The sequence below is a fragment of the Lepisma saccharinum genome, chromosome 10 (genome assembly GCF_977018435.1).
Source record: "Lepisma saccharinum chromosome 10, izLepSacc3.1, whole genome shotgun sequence".
NCBI lineage: Eukaryota > Metazoa > Arthropoda > Insecta > Zygentoma > Lepismatidae > Lepisma > Lepisma saccharinum.
In genome coordinates this window covers 89,162,406-89,180,425 of record NC_139238.1, presented here as the reverse complement: position 1 = coordinate 89,180,425, position 18,020 = coordinate 89,162,406, and the positions used below count along the sequence as shown (strand labels likewise).

Sequence of the window (18,020 nt, the reverse complement as noted above, 5' to 3'; positions counted from 1 at the left end):
CAATGACATGAGACACGTCTAATTCGCTACACTTTTTGAAACTAGGTGCAGCGCAAATGTATCCCGGTGTCAGGCTGGTCCAAGTAAATGACGTTCAACCAAGTAGACGAACAACGGCGTTCAAGTTCAGAAGATTAACAAATGCCTGTCTGATGCTTTAAACGTTCGTTTGATCAGTTAGCACGTACCACGTGACCATACAACACACATACACCGCTCCAGAACGTAGTGCATAAGGTGCAGACACCAAATCAACGAAGTAGACGAGATGAACATCATCCAACTCGACGTGTGAGTGCAGAGAGAAGCAAAAAGTGCAGCGAACTAGACGGGGCTATGGAGAATAAATACGCCACTGCCTTAGTGACTCATATCCAGAGCACAATCCTCTGCAGAGACAAGACAGAGTTGGATATTCCACCGAGTGGGAAAAGCCACCTCACCTCGGCCATACAATCAAGATCTTCGAAGGAGAGGGTGCAGTGACCGACATATTGTACATTGTTTGACATAACGTTCCAATGAAGCCCCATTGTCTTTCTGGTCCCCCGAGCACCCAGATACCCTTCTCCTCCTCTTGTTCCATTCAACCTCGTTGAAAGGGCCTTGAACTATACACCCATTGTAGTGTAACACTGAGTCACTTCATTTCCGCCTTCACTATCACAATTAGCAATGCTTAAACAGCCTTATGTAACGCTCACGCGTTAAAAAATCTACGGAAGAATTACCTAGTTAAAAGGATTTCATCTAAATAATGCACACGTTACGGTACACTTAAGAGCAAAGATAATGGTAGGCAAATTGTCCAAAGCTATTTTTATTACGTTTTTATTCTACATCCTGTGTTGTTTTAAGGGATGAAACTATGTTGGTTCGAAGCAGGCATTGTTCTCTGCTTATTGACGTCTTTTTTTCAATTCATTATAATCTCACCGTGTAATACAGACCGAACGAAACCGACGATGGACAATTCGTCTACTGTTTCCTTTGCTGTTGGGTGTACAAGCCCTGGTTCGAACGTGAGGTATTTGACAGCTAGAGAGGAAGCCGACTGGAAACCGGTGGTTTCGGGCCAGCACCTGGTTTTCCGTAAAGCGCTGCTGTCACTTATTCCTGCAGTGTTTAGACATCCAACACGAACTGCGACCACGTTACGCTTCCAAGGTCTCCACACTGTACAACACAAAAACAACCTAGAAAAGATTACCGCAACCTCACGCCATGAAATCTCTAAAAGAACTGAATTGGCAACATAGCATTTACTCCACGTGGACTTGACAAGTACTGTTCCTAAAACGGAAGCTATTGGGTGGGAAAGGTTTGAGGGGAGCATATACTGGGCTCCACGTGGACAGACATATGGATGTCAGAGGGAACTTTCTTTGAAGTGAAATGGCGTTCGAATCAGGACCTGAACTTTAACAATCTTGAAATTTGAAGCGGGTCTCCTTCCTCCACTCCCCACTCACACTTGCTTCACCCTCTCACCCAGCAAGTCAGTCGTATCTCAGCATCTGCATTACATCCCAGGTTGCGTATCCCCTTTTTAAACTCATTCCGAGTATTTTCCTTTTCTTGTTAGATTATTTTTGTGGTTTCTATCACATAATACAGCCGGCCCCCGTGGCGGACTGGTTAGCACGTCGCGCTGCGACGCCAGGGGTCCCGGGTTCGAATCCTGGCCTGGGCATGGATGTTTCTGAGTGTGTATTCATCAATTTCATCATATCATCACTCATCCCCATCTTTGCAAATCAGCCAAAAGTGGCACAAAAAGTGAAGTAAACTAAAGCAAATCAATTAATCCATATCTCGCATAATGCTGACTTTATTCTTGTGTCTGGGTGCGATAATACCCCTGCTGCTTTTTCCAAAGCATATTACTGATATAACTCCAATTTGCAGTATTCTTATCTTGTACATCTATCTCTTTAGGAGTTGTATTATAATGTACATATACACCCACACACACAGCGTTATTCAAAGAGAATGGTACAAAAATAAGGTGAATTTATTTTTAAGTGAAAAGAGATACAAAAGCAATTCTGGTGCGAAAGAAGAAAGTAAGGTTGTAAATTTATAGCCTGTGGTTGTAGTTGGCGTAAAGTCCGCTAGAGGCGCTACTTGTTGTTGATAGCTAAAATGGCAACAACGAAGGTAGAGCAAGCATATTGCGTAATGGAATTTGCACGAACAGAGGCGGTTGTTACAGTTCAGACACTTTCATGCAAAATTCAAGAAACGACCACCACATAGACACTGCATTAGAGGCTGGGTGCAGAAGTTTGAATCCACTGGATGTCTGTGCAGTGGAGCTGATAACCGAGGATATGTTGGAACGCGTCTGGCAAGAAATGGATTATCGTTTTGACATCTGCCGTGTTATCCAGGGTGCTCATATCCAACATTTGTAATTGGCCAGGTAAATTTACAACCTTCCTTTTTTCTTCCCCACCAGAATTGCTTTGTATCTCTTTTCACTTAAAAATAAAATAACTTTACTTTTGTACCATTCTTTTTTAATAACCCTCTATATATGAATGAATTAAAATAATTATTTCTAAGGTGAACAGTTAAAACCTTCTATAAGTAGAGACATTTCCTCTAAATAAAATTATCCTATGTTTCAAATACTTCAAATACACAATCTTTATCTTTTCCTTCAAGTTTCTGATTTCTTTAATAACGAATGGTCAAACTATTCGCTAATGAACTCCTGCCACTTTTTCATATCCGGATCCTCATATCAACAGCAAATGTCAGAAATTCCTTTGCACAAATGCTCCAAGGCTATGTTTAGAACAGAAGTCACTTCTCGATAGACCACATCCGTAGCGTAGTGGTTAGCACAACGCGCTACGACACCAGGTGCCCCGGATTCGAATTCCAGCCTGGGTATGGGAGTTCTTTCTGACTCGCTTTTCATCAATTTCATCCTCCTCGGCGTGATTGGCCAAAAGTTGACAGAAAACTGAAGTAAAATAAACCAAATAAATCCATCAATCTCGATACAATATGAATTTTCTTATGGTAACGCGATTAAGCCTTGTTTCCATGACAGAAAAGAGCACTACATATGCTGACGAAGGCAGTCTATATTTCAGTAGGAAAAACCACTTGACAACATGACGTTTCAACCCTATAATCAAAATAATCATAAACCAAGATTTCAATTTGGTTTCAAGTCTGAGGAAAACCCCGATAGAAGGCTGAAACGTCACGTTGTTAGGTGTTTTCTCTTTTCTTTACTGAAATATAGACTGCTTTCGTTAGCATATTTAGTGTCTTTTTTTAGATTTTCTTCTATATTCAGCATTTTCCACAAAACAATATTCTTTGCCATTTTCTACAATCAAATAACGATGTCACTCGTTCGATATCTCTTGGCGACACACATCTCTATTGGATATTCAGAAATGTCAACAAGACCATCATTGGATGCCTGTGTGCATATTGGTCGTGTTCTTTCAGCACGACAGTGCCCGTTCCCACATCGCTCCGGGGCCTCTCCGTAGCACAAACGAGGCAGAGAAAAGTGGTGGAACATCCGTCGACAAACGTAACAGGCAAACATCAGCGGGCTTCGATCGTCGTCGACCCGCTCGCGCGTGAAAACGAACTGCTATGTGGGTGGACCATTCCGGTACCGAGAAATACGGTTAAATTCGAAAGCATGGCTCAAAACGAGACACTCCAGCCGCTGCTCTGCCAAACAAAGTTTCTACGTCTCTCTCTCTAACTTTACTTACATTTCTTCCCTCTCACTCTGTGTATATCTTTGTCTGTCTCTGACCTTATCTTCTTTCTCTCTCACGCTCTCCTTTTTACCATTTTGTCTTCCGTTCCTCTATCTTTTTCTGTTTGTTTTTATATCTGCTCTCCTTTATCTCTTTGTTTTTCTTATCTCCCTATCTCTCTTTGTCCTTCTTTATATTTGCTCTGTTTCTCTCTCCCGCTCCACCTGTCTCTCTATTTTACTTTACCTAGCGCTTCTCCTTTCCTCTTTCTCTCATCATGTCTGTCCTTATCTATTCTATTGTTGCCTCTATCTCTTTCCTTCTCAAAAACATACATACCAGGGTTGTTGAAGGTCCAGGAACCTAAAAATTCTAAAGGGTTCGTTCTATTGGGTTTCGCTGCTGGACCGGAACAGTTTTTCTCGCACAATTTAAAGTCGGTACAAGTTGCGTATTGTTACATTGAAAAAAGGTCCCCGGACCGTATTTAAATTCATCCGGAAAAATGTAACCGGACCGAATTTAAAGTCTTCCGGAAAAAAGTTCCTGGACCGTATTCAAATTGATCCGGAAGAAAGTTTCCTGGACGGAATTGAAATACCTTACAAATAAAAACGTTCTTTACGGTCCAGAATTCATTTACGCTTGCTGAATTTCTCTCCTGGACCGGGGACCTTCAACAACCTGATACATACTGTCTCCTTCTTTGTTCTCTTTTGCTCCTCTTTATTCTTTCCCTTCCTCTTTCTTATTATTTTCTACTCTCTCTCTCTAGTTCGCTATACATTCTCTCGGATGGTTATTCACAGCCATGAGCGTTCGGAAAGGGACAAGAGGAGCACGGGCCCAGGAAAGTGAGTCAACACGTGTAATCTAAATTTAGTTACAGAAGTTAAAAGTTATTATTGCCAGTTATCAAATGGGCATTGCAGGAACATGAAAAATTCAAACTGAAGAGTGTTTTTTTGAGGGAACAACATTATTATGGGGAGGGGGTTACATCCTTCGTCCCCCGTGGAAAAACGTCTGCGGACGTCCATGTTCAGGTAGGTCCATCACTATAGCGTAGTGCCAAGGCATCGTGGCTTTGAATCCACGTGGAGGTACTATCACATAGCGGTTCCGATTTCTCTGAAGATGCAGACTTTATTAGTCTGGGTAAAGATTGGACTTGCTGTGACTGCCTGCCCGAAAATATTCCCGTTCACATTCTCATTTTTTTAAAGCATTGTCACTGGTAGAATTGTTGACAAAACTGTTCCAAGACTTCACTGCGAGCCTTCTTTTCAATCCCATTTTCTGCAAGTTCCGTTGCTCCATCGATCTCTCTCTACGGAAAGCCATTCTGAAGGTGGGACAATCGGACAATCGCTGGCCATTGTCTTTCCCTTGGCCTTCCTCCAGTTGGACGACCTTCCACTTACGCCTCGCTTTTTTGTTGGCCCTTTTCATAAAGCTCGAAGAGAATTTCAACAGAAAGTGCGGAACGATTGTTCCGTTATATCAACAATCAGTGAAAGCAGAACAATGAACGTTGTGGCCAATCGGGGATTGGGATTCAAGAAACGGATCGGTCCATTGTTCTTATTCCGAGGCATGGTCGTTCTAAGTGAGGAGGCTCGGAGAAGAATATTTCGCCACTTCATGGGAAGACCTGTGGAATCGATACATTAATGCTTCGGAGTCATTGATGGAAGGTCTCCATCCTCTCTGTCTTCTGTACGTCTTATCTCCCTCCTTCTCTCTCTTACAGCTGGATTCTTGTATTCTCTCTCTGTTTCTCCATCTCCCACTTTCCTCTCTTTCTCTTACTCGGTCTTGATTTTCAATCTCTCTTTTTCTTTCTTGTTCTCACTATTCTCTCTTCCTTTTGCTCGCTTTTGAATATCCATCTCTCTCACTTTCTTTCTTCTTCTCTCTCTCCCTTTCTTTCCTTCTCTCTATTTCTTTCTTTTGCACCTTTTTTGTTTTCCATCCCTCTCTCTTTCTTTTTTCTCTATCTCTCCCTTGTTCTCACTTCTCTTTCTTTTGCTCGTTTTTTTTATTTTCCGTCTCTCTCTCGCTTTCTTTCTCATTGCCTTTCCATCCATCCATTACTTTCTCTCTCTCTCTCTCTCTCTCTCTCTCTCTTTTTCTCACTTTTCTTTCTTGCCTCTAATCGTTCTTAATTTTCCATCTAAATCTTTTTCTTTTTCATTGTCTTTCATTTCTCTCTCTCTCTCTCTCTTTGTCTTTGTTTCTTTCTCTAATTTTCTGTCTTCCTTTTTCTTCCCCTCTCTTTTGCCTTTCTTTCTCTCTCTCTCTCTCTCTCTCTCTCTCTCTCTCTCTCTCTTGTTTTAACTTTTTCTTTTACTCGATTCTTAATGTTTCATCTCTCTTTTGCTAGTTTTTACTTTCCGTCTCTCTATATATCTCTCTTTGTCTCTATTATTCTTACTTTCTCTCTCTCTCTCTCTCTCCCTTTCTCACATATCTTTCTTTCCTTTGATTTTGATTATCCATCTGCCTCTTACTCTCTCTGTTCTTCTAGCTTTCTCTTTCTTTCTATTTCTCGATCTTGGTTCTCCATATCTCCTTATGTTTCTCACTTCCGCTTTCTTTCTATTTTTTACTCTCAGTTTTCCATATCCTTTTCTCTGTCTCGCTTGTTATCAGAGTCTCACTATTGCGTTGCTCGCTGTTGAGTTTTCATGTCTCTCTCTTGTCCTCATTTCTTGCTTTCTGTTTTTCTCTCAATTTTCCACTCTCTTTTTTCCAGTGGCGTGCGGTGACATTTAGACTAGGGTACGCAAGAGAAATACGTAAGTGAAATCCTTAGTGGATAATTTACCAAACTTTGAAAACAATACTAGTGGCTGTATCAAATGCATTCATATGCACACAAAAAGAAAAAAAAATATTTCTGCCGCATTTTTTGGTATGTTAAAGGAAGCAGAATTTAAGCTTCCTTTATGCACACTAAAGCTGATTGAAGTTAGTTGAATTGAAATGGGATCTAATTCAGGATTCTTTTAATATAAAAATATAACCTTAAAACGCTACCGGAGAGATTCAGATGTAACACGATAAAACATTTGTATGATATTTTATATACCTGCTTCGCAAATATATTCTCAAAAAACGTGCAGCCCAACAATTCAACCTTGATTAGTTTCTTCATGCAGCGCGATGCACATTGAACGGGAACGAAAGGACAGTCAAATATTTAAATAAGTAATATCTTAATAAAGGGTTGAGGAAGAAATACGCACATAAGTAAGTTTTTCCCTGAAAATGCCTAACATGCTGCTTACCATCCTTCGTAACTCCTGCCTGAGACAAGTCCTCCAATTCAGGAACAGGCCTCCCATTTCGGATTATTTCCACTTTCTTTTCATAACTCTATGACGAAAAACCCCTCTCCAGAACGTCATCGACAACTCCCGATTCCATATTATTTCTATTTCACCTCTTCACCTCACTGACAAAACAATAATAAGAACAAAACACTGCAAATTTCACACGCAAGACGGAAGAAACAAAAAACGTCAATCTCTCGCGGTAACAAGTGTCTCCTTCCTCGAAATAGCCAGTCACATTTGTAGATGAATGGATCAGAGTTGTCAGTCGACGAGATATTTTGTAGAATGAAGAAATTAAGGAGACTCGTAGAAAATGCATCAGAATAGAATGGTATTAATCCCAGCACACTTCAAAAGCTCAAATAAACGTTGGACAGGGTTGGAAGTCCTGAGGGGGAAGGGAGGGATTTCCCCCACCAATAATCTTGGCCTCAAAAATCCCCACACCAAAATTTCCCCGGGGGGGAGAGTTTTTGTTATAACAATGAAAGATGAAGGATAATATTGAAAACATACACTACCTCTTCAAGATATCTTTAACAGATCTACACCAATAGCAAAATATGTACAATAGAAATAAAACAAGAATGCAAGACAAATATAAATATGATGTTAATAGAAAAACTATTGCATAATAAAACGATTCCAACTATTTTTGTAATTTATTGACATCTTTCCCCCGTTAGTAAATGAATTAGTTTGCTACTTTATAAATATCGCATGTATATAAAAGTAACAAATTGATTTATTTCTATGTATTTATTAATAATGCATTTTTAAATATTTAGAAATTCATTATTTTTTATATTGAATGACATTATAAATATGTATATCATAATTATATTATGTGTATATGTAATATATGCGCGCGTGTGTGTAGATTGAGGTATCCCCCCACCTCCAATATGATTTTGCACCCTTATGTTGGGCACAATGTAACGTCCATTTACATAACTTTGCAACGTAAGGGAGCGGGGGTACATTCGGATCCCATAGTAAGCAATGTGTTTATGTTTTTTCTTTCGTTCATTTATATCGTCGGGTCAACAGTCAACACCCATCCTTATCATAAGCTGAAATGCAAAGTGACACGAATACAATTTTGATCTCTAGAATGAGAAAGACAGATACTGAGAATGGTGTGAAACATGTGAAACATGTCCATATAATTTCCCTCTGACACATTGACATGACGACGCCGAAAAGTGTTTCAGGTTAAACGCAATGCTCAGTCGATCACTCCATTTCCCTCACCTCCCGATAAACATTTTCTTGCCTTCCGCTCCGATTTGTATGTCAGTAATCAATTTTTATAACGCATTTTGATTGCAACCAAAGCACAGGGATTAATTTATCTAAGCGTGTGTGTCCAATGTTAGTAAACTAAACATTAGAGAAAAAAATATATGTTGACTATTACCAACACTGCAGACGCTGCCAAAATCTTAGGTACCCTGGCTTCTTAGAACCATGTGCTTTGAACAGGAAAATGCACCGTGGGATGAGCGCGGGAAGACCCAAACATATGGTGGGGGTTGATCGGAGCCAATGGGGATTGCCCTCCGAATTTCTAGGGTACCCAACAGAGGCAGCAGCTTTTGCTCGTGGAAATCGGCAGAAGCCACGGTGGATGGGGTGGGTGCGGGCAACACCGAAGGCACAATCGGGATCATTCGGGCAGACGTTCGGGACTGCCTGGAGGGCCAGGCTACTCGGACAAGGCAGCAGCGTTCTCGTACGGAAGATAGAATTTCTGGCAGTGGAAGGGGTTTCCGAGAGGCGATAGTTGAATTTTCATGCTCCGAGAAGGTGGGGAAAATTATTATTTTTTCTTACGGTGTTGTGGGTACGCAGTGCGTACCTTGCGTACCCAGAATGCACGCCGCTGCTTTTTTCTCTCTTGCTATCGCTTTCTCTTTCTCTTCTTTGTTTTTCGTTCTGAATTACTTTCTCTCTCTCTTTGCAAATCCTGATCTGAAATTCTCTTTTATTCTATCAGTTGCTCTATTTCTGTCTTTTATCTCCCATTTTCTCTACCCGAATTCTCTATTTTTCGCAGTTTTTCTTGGTTTCACTTTTCTGATTTTATCTCTTTGTTTTTCTCTACGCAGTGGCGGAGATTAGGAGTGGTGGAGGGTCTCAGCTGCCACCCACTTTTTGTCAGTTTTTGCCTCTGCAATATAGCGTCTTTATGGTAAGTCATGTCTACCAAGAGAAAGTAAACTGTTCTCCCCCCCCCCCCAATCCAATCGGCGCTCTTCTCTACCTATTCGTATTTTTGTTCTTTCACGTCATTTTGAACTACCTTAAGCAATCGCGACAATGAGGATTAATAGTGACAAGATGAAGTCTGCGGTGGCGTGCCCAAGAGGGTGTTGGTGGGGTCCAGTATTCATAAAAAAAAACATCCAAGGCAGGAAAAGATGGTAAAATGAGTGCTGACCACTCAAAAAAGTATACATAACCCCCCCACTTTCAAAAATCGGAAAGGAAAAATGAAAAGGAATAAACAACGGGATTCGAAACCGAAACCTACAGTAGCGAGATTTTGAGTCACCCTATCAACGTGTTCGACCACTGGTCTCTCGTCACTTATTCCTCCCACTTTTTCTCTCTTCTATTCTATCTCCTCCTTCGTTTCTCCGTCTTAACTGTTCTTTTACGAGGGAGCGCTCTCACCTTGAGGCGCTTATCCACTACGCTTTCCATGATTATTGCATGCATGTAAAAAATGCAGGCTTATTGCCGTCAGGAACCTTCCAAGGATACATGTTTATTAGTTGATGCGCCTGTTATAGCTCCCAGGAGTAGGCAGTAAATAATGCAATTTTTTCTGGAGCGTGGACTTTCACTGCTGGCAGCGAGAGAACTGCATTGAGGTGATGCCAGCAAATGCAACTCCAGAACTACACACAGAAAAAATGCATCAAATTTATTCATGTATTTCAGATGCACCAAATGATGCAATCGAGAGTATGATCTCATGCATTTTGATTTGATTTGATTTTGACTGACACTCAATTTATTATTGTGGTTCATTTGTAACTACTCGGAAACAGTCGGTTTTAGGGTTGCCGTAGCAACGGGTAACATGAAACGTGTATGAACAAAACAACTCTTGTTCGGTTTGCTCGAGTATTGAATTTTAAAGAAAACATTCATGAGAATGAAAAAGTACCTTATTTAATCTAATGCGCACATTCTTGTCTCAAATATCGTCTCCAAAATTAAATTCGAGTCCAAAGTGTTTTATAAATAATGTTCAATTGTACTAATTGTATTTAACGTAAGTAACATAATTTGCTTGACAAAGAATTATGTTACATTGTAATAATTTTAAAGATTCCTAACATAAAAAAATTGTTGTCTAAAATTAATCCATTTGAATGGGTGGTGGATTGCTCAGGGGACGGGGCAGAAATGGCCCCCAAGTCGGCGCCTGTGACGTTCAATACTTGTAAATGATGCTTATTGTTTAGATACAGTGGTTCGCAAAGCGTGCGCCGTGTACGGCTTGCAAGGGCGCCGCGCAATGTTCTAATATTTTCACTGAAATTACACTTATTGCAATTTACTTTTTATGTGTAAAACGTTTCTGAATTTGAAATGTGTATTAATTTTTTTAACTTAAGGCAAGCAACATAACCACACTAACTGAGCGTTGTAAGAGTTAGATACAAGGGCGGCCGTAGGGTGGGGCCAGGGGGAGCTCTTACCCCCCTTGAGATTTCTGGAAAGAGTTAATATAATTCGAATGGTGAAATTGTAGAGATATTTTATAACAAAGAATATTGTTTTCTGTAACTTACAGGCCGTAAATTACAGCAATTATTATTATTATTATTATTATTATTATTATTATTATTATTATTATTATTATTATACAGTACCCTTCGGCACGTAAAACCATGGAGAAGAGGTACAATGAAGGACAGTAGATTAAATGGTGTCTGACTCTGAGTGATATCTGTGCATTGTGAAAAAGTACAAAAATAAAAATGAACTGTTCATCAGCAAAGTGATAGGCTAGACAGGAAAAAGGAAAAAAAGGCGAATCCACTTTCTATGTAAATTATAGACTCGAGTGTGAACTTGTATTGAAGTATTTTCAATTCAAGTTGAATTTTATGATTTGTAAAGTACGCACAGAAAACTAAATGCATCATATCGATTGAAACACCAGAATGCATCGATTGATGCACAAAAGTGTGTTTTATGGCTTCTTCAAAGAATCAGATTCACATTTGATGCATTTGGGTGCATTTCTGTATGTCGTGAAAGAAACACCAAAGTGCATCTTTTGATTCAAATGAGGATTTATTTCAGTCGAGATGCACTTCAATGCATCAGTTGATATTCCTTGATACACCTTCCTGCATCGTTTTGGATGATGCACTCAATCGTTTGGCCTGAGCTACAGAGTTTTTGTAGCTCAGACGAAACGTTTACGTGCATCATCAAAGAAGATGCATTCTGGTGCATCAAAACGCATCAAGGTGGATCAATACGCATCAACTGATGCATTGAAGTGCATCTCGACTGAAATAAATTCTCACTTGAATCAAAAGATGCACTTTGGTGGTTCTTTCACGACATACAGAAATGCACCCAAATGCATCAAATGTGAATCTGATTCTTTGAAGAAGCCATAAAACACACTTTTGTGCATCAATCGATGCATTCTGGTGTTTCAATCGATACGATGCATTTAGTTCTCTGAGTCTAGTAGTAGTAACTAATCATAATACTAATTATTATTATAACAATAGCAATAATAATAATAATAATAATAATAATAATAATAATAATAATAATCGTTTCTATGACTCTGCTCCCCCTGAGAAAAATCCTGCGGTTGCATTTTGTTACATAGGCATACATTCTGACTTGGGCGGAACCCCTGGATTAGAAGACCATCGTGTCAATATTATTCTAACAATTCACGACACAAACTGAGATCACATCTAACAGACATAATTTATGAAGAAGAACGTCACACTCACCTCAAAAGTTAGATGTCGTCCATAAGTCCTGTCTCGTCTTCCTGAAAGAAAATAAAACTTAAATGATTTCTTAATTCATGATAACACATAAGATAATGGTAGCCAAACAACATTGGTGAATACAATCTCCCAGCAAAAAGAAAAAAACTTTTACGTGACTGCCTACATACATGGGTGTTGTTTGTGAGTGCCCCTTCATGAATTCCTTCATATCACCATACATAGGCGTGTGCACGGGGGGGGGGGCAATTGACCCCCTTAATCATGGATGTCCAGAGATTTTTCCACGGAGGGACAAGTAACGTATTTTTCAATGAAGCATATAATCCCGAAAATAGTGTTGCCCCCTTAAGAAACACCACTTGAATTTGAAATTATCGCATTAATGTAAATTACTATGACTGAAATCAAATTATACCTGCGAAATGTATACTTTTAGGTGACATTCGATTTCTAATTGGGAGGTGTGGCCATCCTTACGCCCCCCGGCCCTTCCAGACGTCTATGTCCCTACATTATTATAGTCCTTTCACCTAGAAATTTAGTGAAGAGGAATCTTATCGCCATTATTAAACGATATTATCTCTTAAAGAAAATCAAGTATTTTCAAGCCGATTAAAGTTCAAAGCAACTACGGGGAAGCGGGTGCAGACTGCAGAGGCGCAACCACAGTGGAGCTATAGACATTGCCCCTCCCCAACCTTGGATGGAAATCAATTCTAATAGTAGCAGGACCAAAGGATACTCAAGATGGAATTAGTTTTCACGTCTTTCTTGCATAATTTTTCCAGACCATCAAAAGCAGCTACAGGGGGCACAAAGGGGCAATTGCACCCATCGATATAAAATGTTATTCAAATAAAAATAAATTTCGTAGAATTTTCTTGCTCGCTTTGTTCGCAATATCTGCTTTTTTTAGTCTTGTCTAGTTCAGTTTGCAAAAATTTCGATCTAAAAATTTTCTTGCTCGCTTCGCTCGCAATTTTTTTATTTTTTGTAATGCATTCTAAATTACCAGAGAGAGAAGTTATAACTACTAAGTAATTCAGATTCTTGCTGCTAAACAGTTTTGTCTTAAATGCATGAAGACAATTGTTTGGAGGAATAGGAGCATTTCAGAGACAATTTATTTATTCGTTGTGGTGCCTGTATGTTGCTGCATAATATATATATATATATATATATATATACACACATGTATATGCATATACCCATCAATGCAATGAAACTAAAACAGTGAGATATGATGAGTTATTTCTTTACCAACTGAACTTTCATCAAGGCTTTTGCCCCCCCCCCCTCAATCACAGAATTTGCGCACGCCTATGTCACCATAGGCTTGCGCAGACCCTCTAATTAAGGTGAGCAAAAGCCTTGATGGATGTTCAGTCGGAGAAAGTAAACAAACCTCATTCCATCTCACTGATTTATTGTATTGATAGGTATGATAGGTCGCATATAGTGTGTGTCCGGGCCCACCGAGAAACACTGTATTACAAGAATTCAAACTTCCGTGACACCAATTGCCCCCTCCTTTATTTGTCCTGTCTGTAGATCAGAGACTAATTTACATATAAAATTGGTTTCGTACAGTAGATTGAAAACAACTACAGACAGTTTATTCATTTCAACAGTGACGGCGATTAGGGGGCGTTTGCCACACACTTTTTGCCTCCACACAATGTTCTCTTCATGCCAAGCCTTGTCTACGTAAACTGTCCCTGCCCCCTCCCCACTTTTGTCACTCAATCGCGGCTACTGGTTTCCACACACACATAGAGAACACAACCAACGTGTGTGAGAGTGTTAATAACGAAGTTTGCTAGAAAACGAAGTTAGATGGTTCAATTACATGGGAAATAATGCACTTCCTCTCCTTCCGTGGCTGCGTGGAACTATCGTCGGATTGAAAATACTTAACTTTTTAAAGAGTATAATATTGTTTAATAACGGGAAAACATTCCTCTGCACGAAATTTCTGAGTATAAGGGGGTAATTGCCCCCTTGCCCCTCCCCCCGAGCGCATCCCAATGACCACTCATTCTCAACTTCACAATTAGCCAAAAGTTAGAGAAGAGTAGGGTGACCAGACGTCCTGATTTTCGCAGGACAGTCCTTTTTTTAGTCATGTCCTGCGGTCTGCGATGACACTCCAAGAAACCAAATATGTCCTATTTTTCAATACCGTCCTGCAAAACATCCAGACGAATTGTTCACCTCTGTGAAACTGTTAGTGCCTTTTAAATTAATAGTATTGTTAGTTTGCAAATAAATACTTGTAGATCTAAAAAGTTTCATGCTCGCGAGCTTAATCTTAACTGTAAGGCTTATATTTATTGCTTAGAAGCAGATATTGTATGCAAAGGTACCGAGTGATGACAAAGTATATGCAGGGGTGCTTTGAAAATTGAAAATTCTAGGTATTTGCATGTTTGATGCATCGATGAGATGATTACTACAGCTGTGGCAAGAGACAGATATATTCCCAGTATTGATTAATATTCATAATATTCATAATATTATTTCACATATTTTATGGTAAGAAAGTAAGGACTCACTAGGCATGGACGTTGTTTGTGAGTGTCCATTCATGAATTTAATCATATCATCACTGGCAATAGTGCTCTTTTAGTGATAGCTGCAATCTCCTCCGTACTCATCCATGGATGTCCTGCTTTTCGTTTCAGAAAATATAGTCACCCTACAGAAGAGCGAAGTAAAATGAACCAAATCGATAAATCTTCCTTTTCTGAATGTATCGAAACACACACTCGAATCTCCAGTTACTAATTCCATTGTTCTATCGTGGATTTCCAGTTCGGAATCCGCCTAATCCTTGCTTCATTGTTCTCTGTTTGTTTCTTCCTCGGCCGCTGCTCTGCCGACAGCCATATCAAACTGCGAAGGCAAACAGAACGTCAGGCATTTGTCAAAGCCGTGACGTCATCTGTCAGGCGGCGTCTCATTTGCAGAAGCCGCAACCAAAGAGGAAGCGTAAACACCTGGGATCGCAGAAGTTGGATGTGTTTACAAGTGGCTGCCGCAGGTGCGAAGAATGGCGATCCGTCTTTCGCTTATTTATAGTTCTATCCTCCTGGCGACTTGCAAATTCCACGGAGAAACAGTGTTGCTAAATCGTACTGCCAAAAAAAAAAAAAAAAAAAACACCAGAGGGCGGTGGTGACGTTCGAGCTGACACCTGGCGAGAAAAGAAGCAACTGACCTTCTGAGGAGGAGGGATTTATAATATTTGGTCCCCTAGGCAAGCCTTTGTTTTGAACCCTGCCTACATTACTACTCCTACTATTAGCAGTAGTATTAGTAGTATCATTAGTATTCTAACGGTTTTGCTATCGCAGTTCTTCACTTCCACTAATTGCATGCTCTGTATGCATATATCTAAATTCTAAAATATGGACACATCTGATTAAAAATTATTTATTAAAGTTGGTTTTGGTTTACCAGCGCCACTTGCACTATGCATTTCGCACCACAACACAAGTACCCCACGCACCAAAGGAAAAGAAAACGACACTACATTACGGTAGCCACACTGCCCACGAACTGAGAAACAAGGATGTTGATTTCAACCTTCAATATCCCTCCACTTGACTTTCAATTTTTGTCATTCAAAATGTTAACGTTCGTTTCTTCGAGGAATAATTGTTTATATTGGGAATATCGTTTTCCCCGGTACATTTTGAACTATCCTTCACATAGCACCTGAGAACTAACAAAAATCGTCCAATAACAAGCATAAATAGTTTTTCTTTTTCACTTTTCTTTTAACCTACATAATAGCCATTCCCAAACCCATTAAATGTGGCACATGACTCATATTGGTTGCAAATGACAGATTAACATGGCATCACACATATAATTCTGACCCTTTGATAATTTCTTACCTCACTCAAAATTGACGCTGCCTTCCCCCTTCCATTAATTTATAGAATATCATGTATGGAGTAAAGTGATAATGTTAAACATTGAAGAACATCTCAATGGGTGAGGCTTTATAATGCAGAAAACTAATGTAAATATCTTTTACGGTTTTCATATTACAAGCCATCAAAATTTGGATTGCGCGACCTTTGAAACACTCTGTGTTAGCAATAATAATAATAATAATAATAATAATAATAATAATGTATATTCTTCTTATGATCCGAACTGTAGCTCCATTACAGATCAGGTTCTAATATTATATCTGGCACCTAAGATAATATCGAATATCTTTGAGAAGGGATGATCACCTCAAAAGTGACTAGATGTAGTGGGAAAGCAGCTAGGTTGCCAACAATGACCTTGCACTTCAAGTGAACACCTTACAAGGCCAGCCAGCTTTTCCACAATTGACACGCTTCATTTGCACAACTGCTTTACCTTGTCGGGTGCAATTGCTGTTGGAGTCGACTTGCTAATGGAAGGTTAAGTCACGGGTTCGAATCCCGACTGGGTGTGTTAACAGAGGGTCTGTAAGTTTCGACTCTTTTTTGATTCGTTTACGGAAGAATAAAAAGAGAGAAAAAGGTAAGAAAGAGAAGCAATAAACGGAGACAAACAAACTAATTAAAGAAATGGGAAACAATGGAAATAATACAGAAACAAAAGGAAAGAGAATCGGAAGAAGAAAGAAAAGAAAGAAAGAGAGAAAGACATAATGACAGAGCGAAACAAAGGAACAAAAGGAGAAAATCAAGAGCGGAGCCAAGGGGGACCAGAGTGGGCCATGGCCCACCCTGTGAAAATACAATTTGCATATTCCTCGATAAAAATAAAATGAAAAACCATCAAAATATTTGAATTCAGAATTCCTGGATTCGGAACTCTACTAATCCCACCATCTTGGAGGTCTTAACCTAAACTATAACGCATTTCAATGCAAAACTTGAATTTGTATGTACTTTTCAATTCAATATTTATACTTCTTAGTATTGAATTAAAAAATCTTGTTTGGATCATGCAATAACAATGTGAATATCAAACCCATTTTCATTTAAGGCCACGAGGAACAGTTTTCATGTCCAGTCTGACGCGAGGACCCTAAACTGTTCCTCCCCAGCGACCTGACCTCTCCCCGAAAAAAAAAAAATAGGTCTGTGCGCTGGATGGTCGTAGGAGGGGAAGAAAACTTAACATTACGCTTACGGGAGTATTGTTTTACTTCTTCTCTTTTGTTCTCTTTGGAATATCAAGCTTCCGATGGCACAGAAAAGCACATCAACGGAAAGAGGGCAAGTTGAAGATTTTGTTTGGGGTGGGGAAAAGTCGGAACATCTTTCGTTTAACAAATAAATGCACATCTGTGCGAAACTCAGATATCTCAAATATGTTGTGTAGCACAAAAATAATTTCATTTATGGCACTAATGATTATTTCTAAAAAATTCTCAAGATCCCTTTTGCGTGAAGCGTCGAAAATCGTGAATTTTCAGAATCTTCAATTTTTCAAACATTCTTGAATTCCTGAAATCGAGAAACCATTTCCAGCAGTAATAACTGCAAATATATTTTTTTAGGGCCCCGCATACATGCCCCGAGATATTCATTACACTAGGCTCTACCGTTCCTAACGATATCTGGAATCCTTGATCCAATATTTGAATCCTGGATCAGATATCTAAATCTAGAATCGTTGATCCGATATCTGAATTCTGGATTAGTTGAGCGAATCTAGAATCCTGGATAAAATAATAGAATCTAGAAATCTAGATCGTATGTCAGAATCTAAATCTGACCAGATACTAGAATCTGGAATACTTGATTAGATATCTCAATGTGGAATATTTGATCAGATATCTGAATCCTGCATCAGATATCCCAATTTAGAATCCTGAATCAGATATTCCAATCTAGAATTTTTGATGAGAAATGAACACAGACCTAAATTTTTCCATTGTCTCCACTGAAAGAGACATTTTTTCGTTTACGTCATCC

At 39.4% G+C, this 18,020-nt stretch overlaps 1 protein-coding gene across 2 annotated transcripts in view; it reads right to left on the bottom strand.

The window, feature by feature from the left end:
* LOC145994016 (uncharacterized) overlaps positions 1-18,020 on the bottom strand; it is a 359,286-nt gene that overhangs the window by 234,262 nt on the left and 107,004 nt on the right. For both annotated transcript variants that reach the window (XM_083130089.1, XM_083130091.1), the window contains exon 2: positions 12,085-12,125. The gene's annotated coding sequence lies outside the window, so the exon portion shown is untranslated. The remainder of the gene's footprint in view (positions 1-12,084; positions 12,126-18,020) is intronic.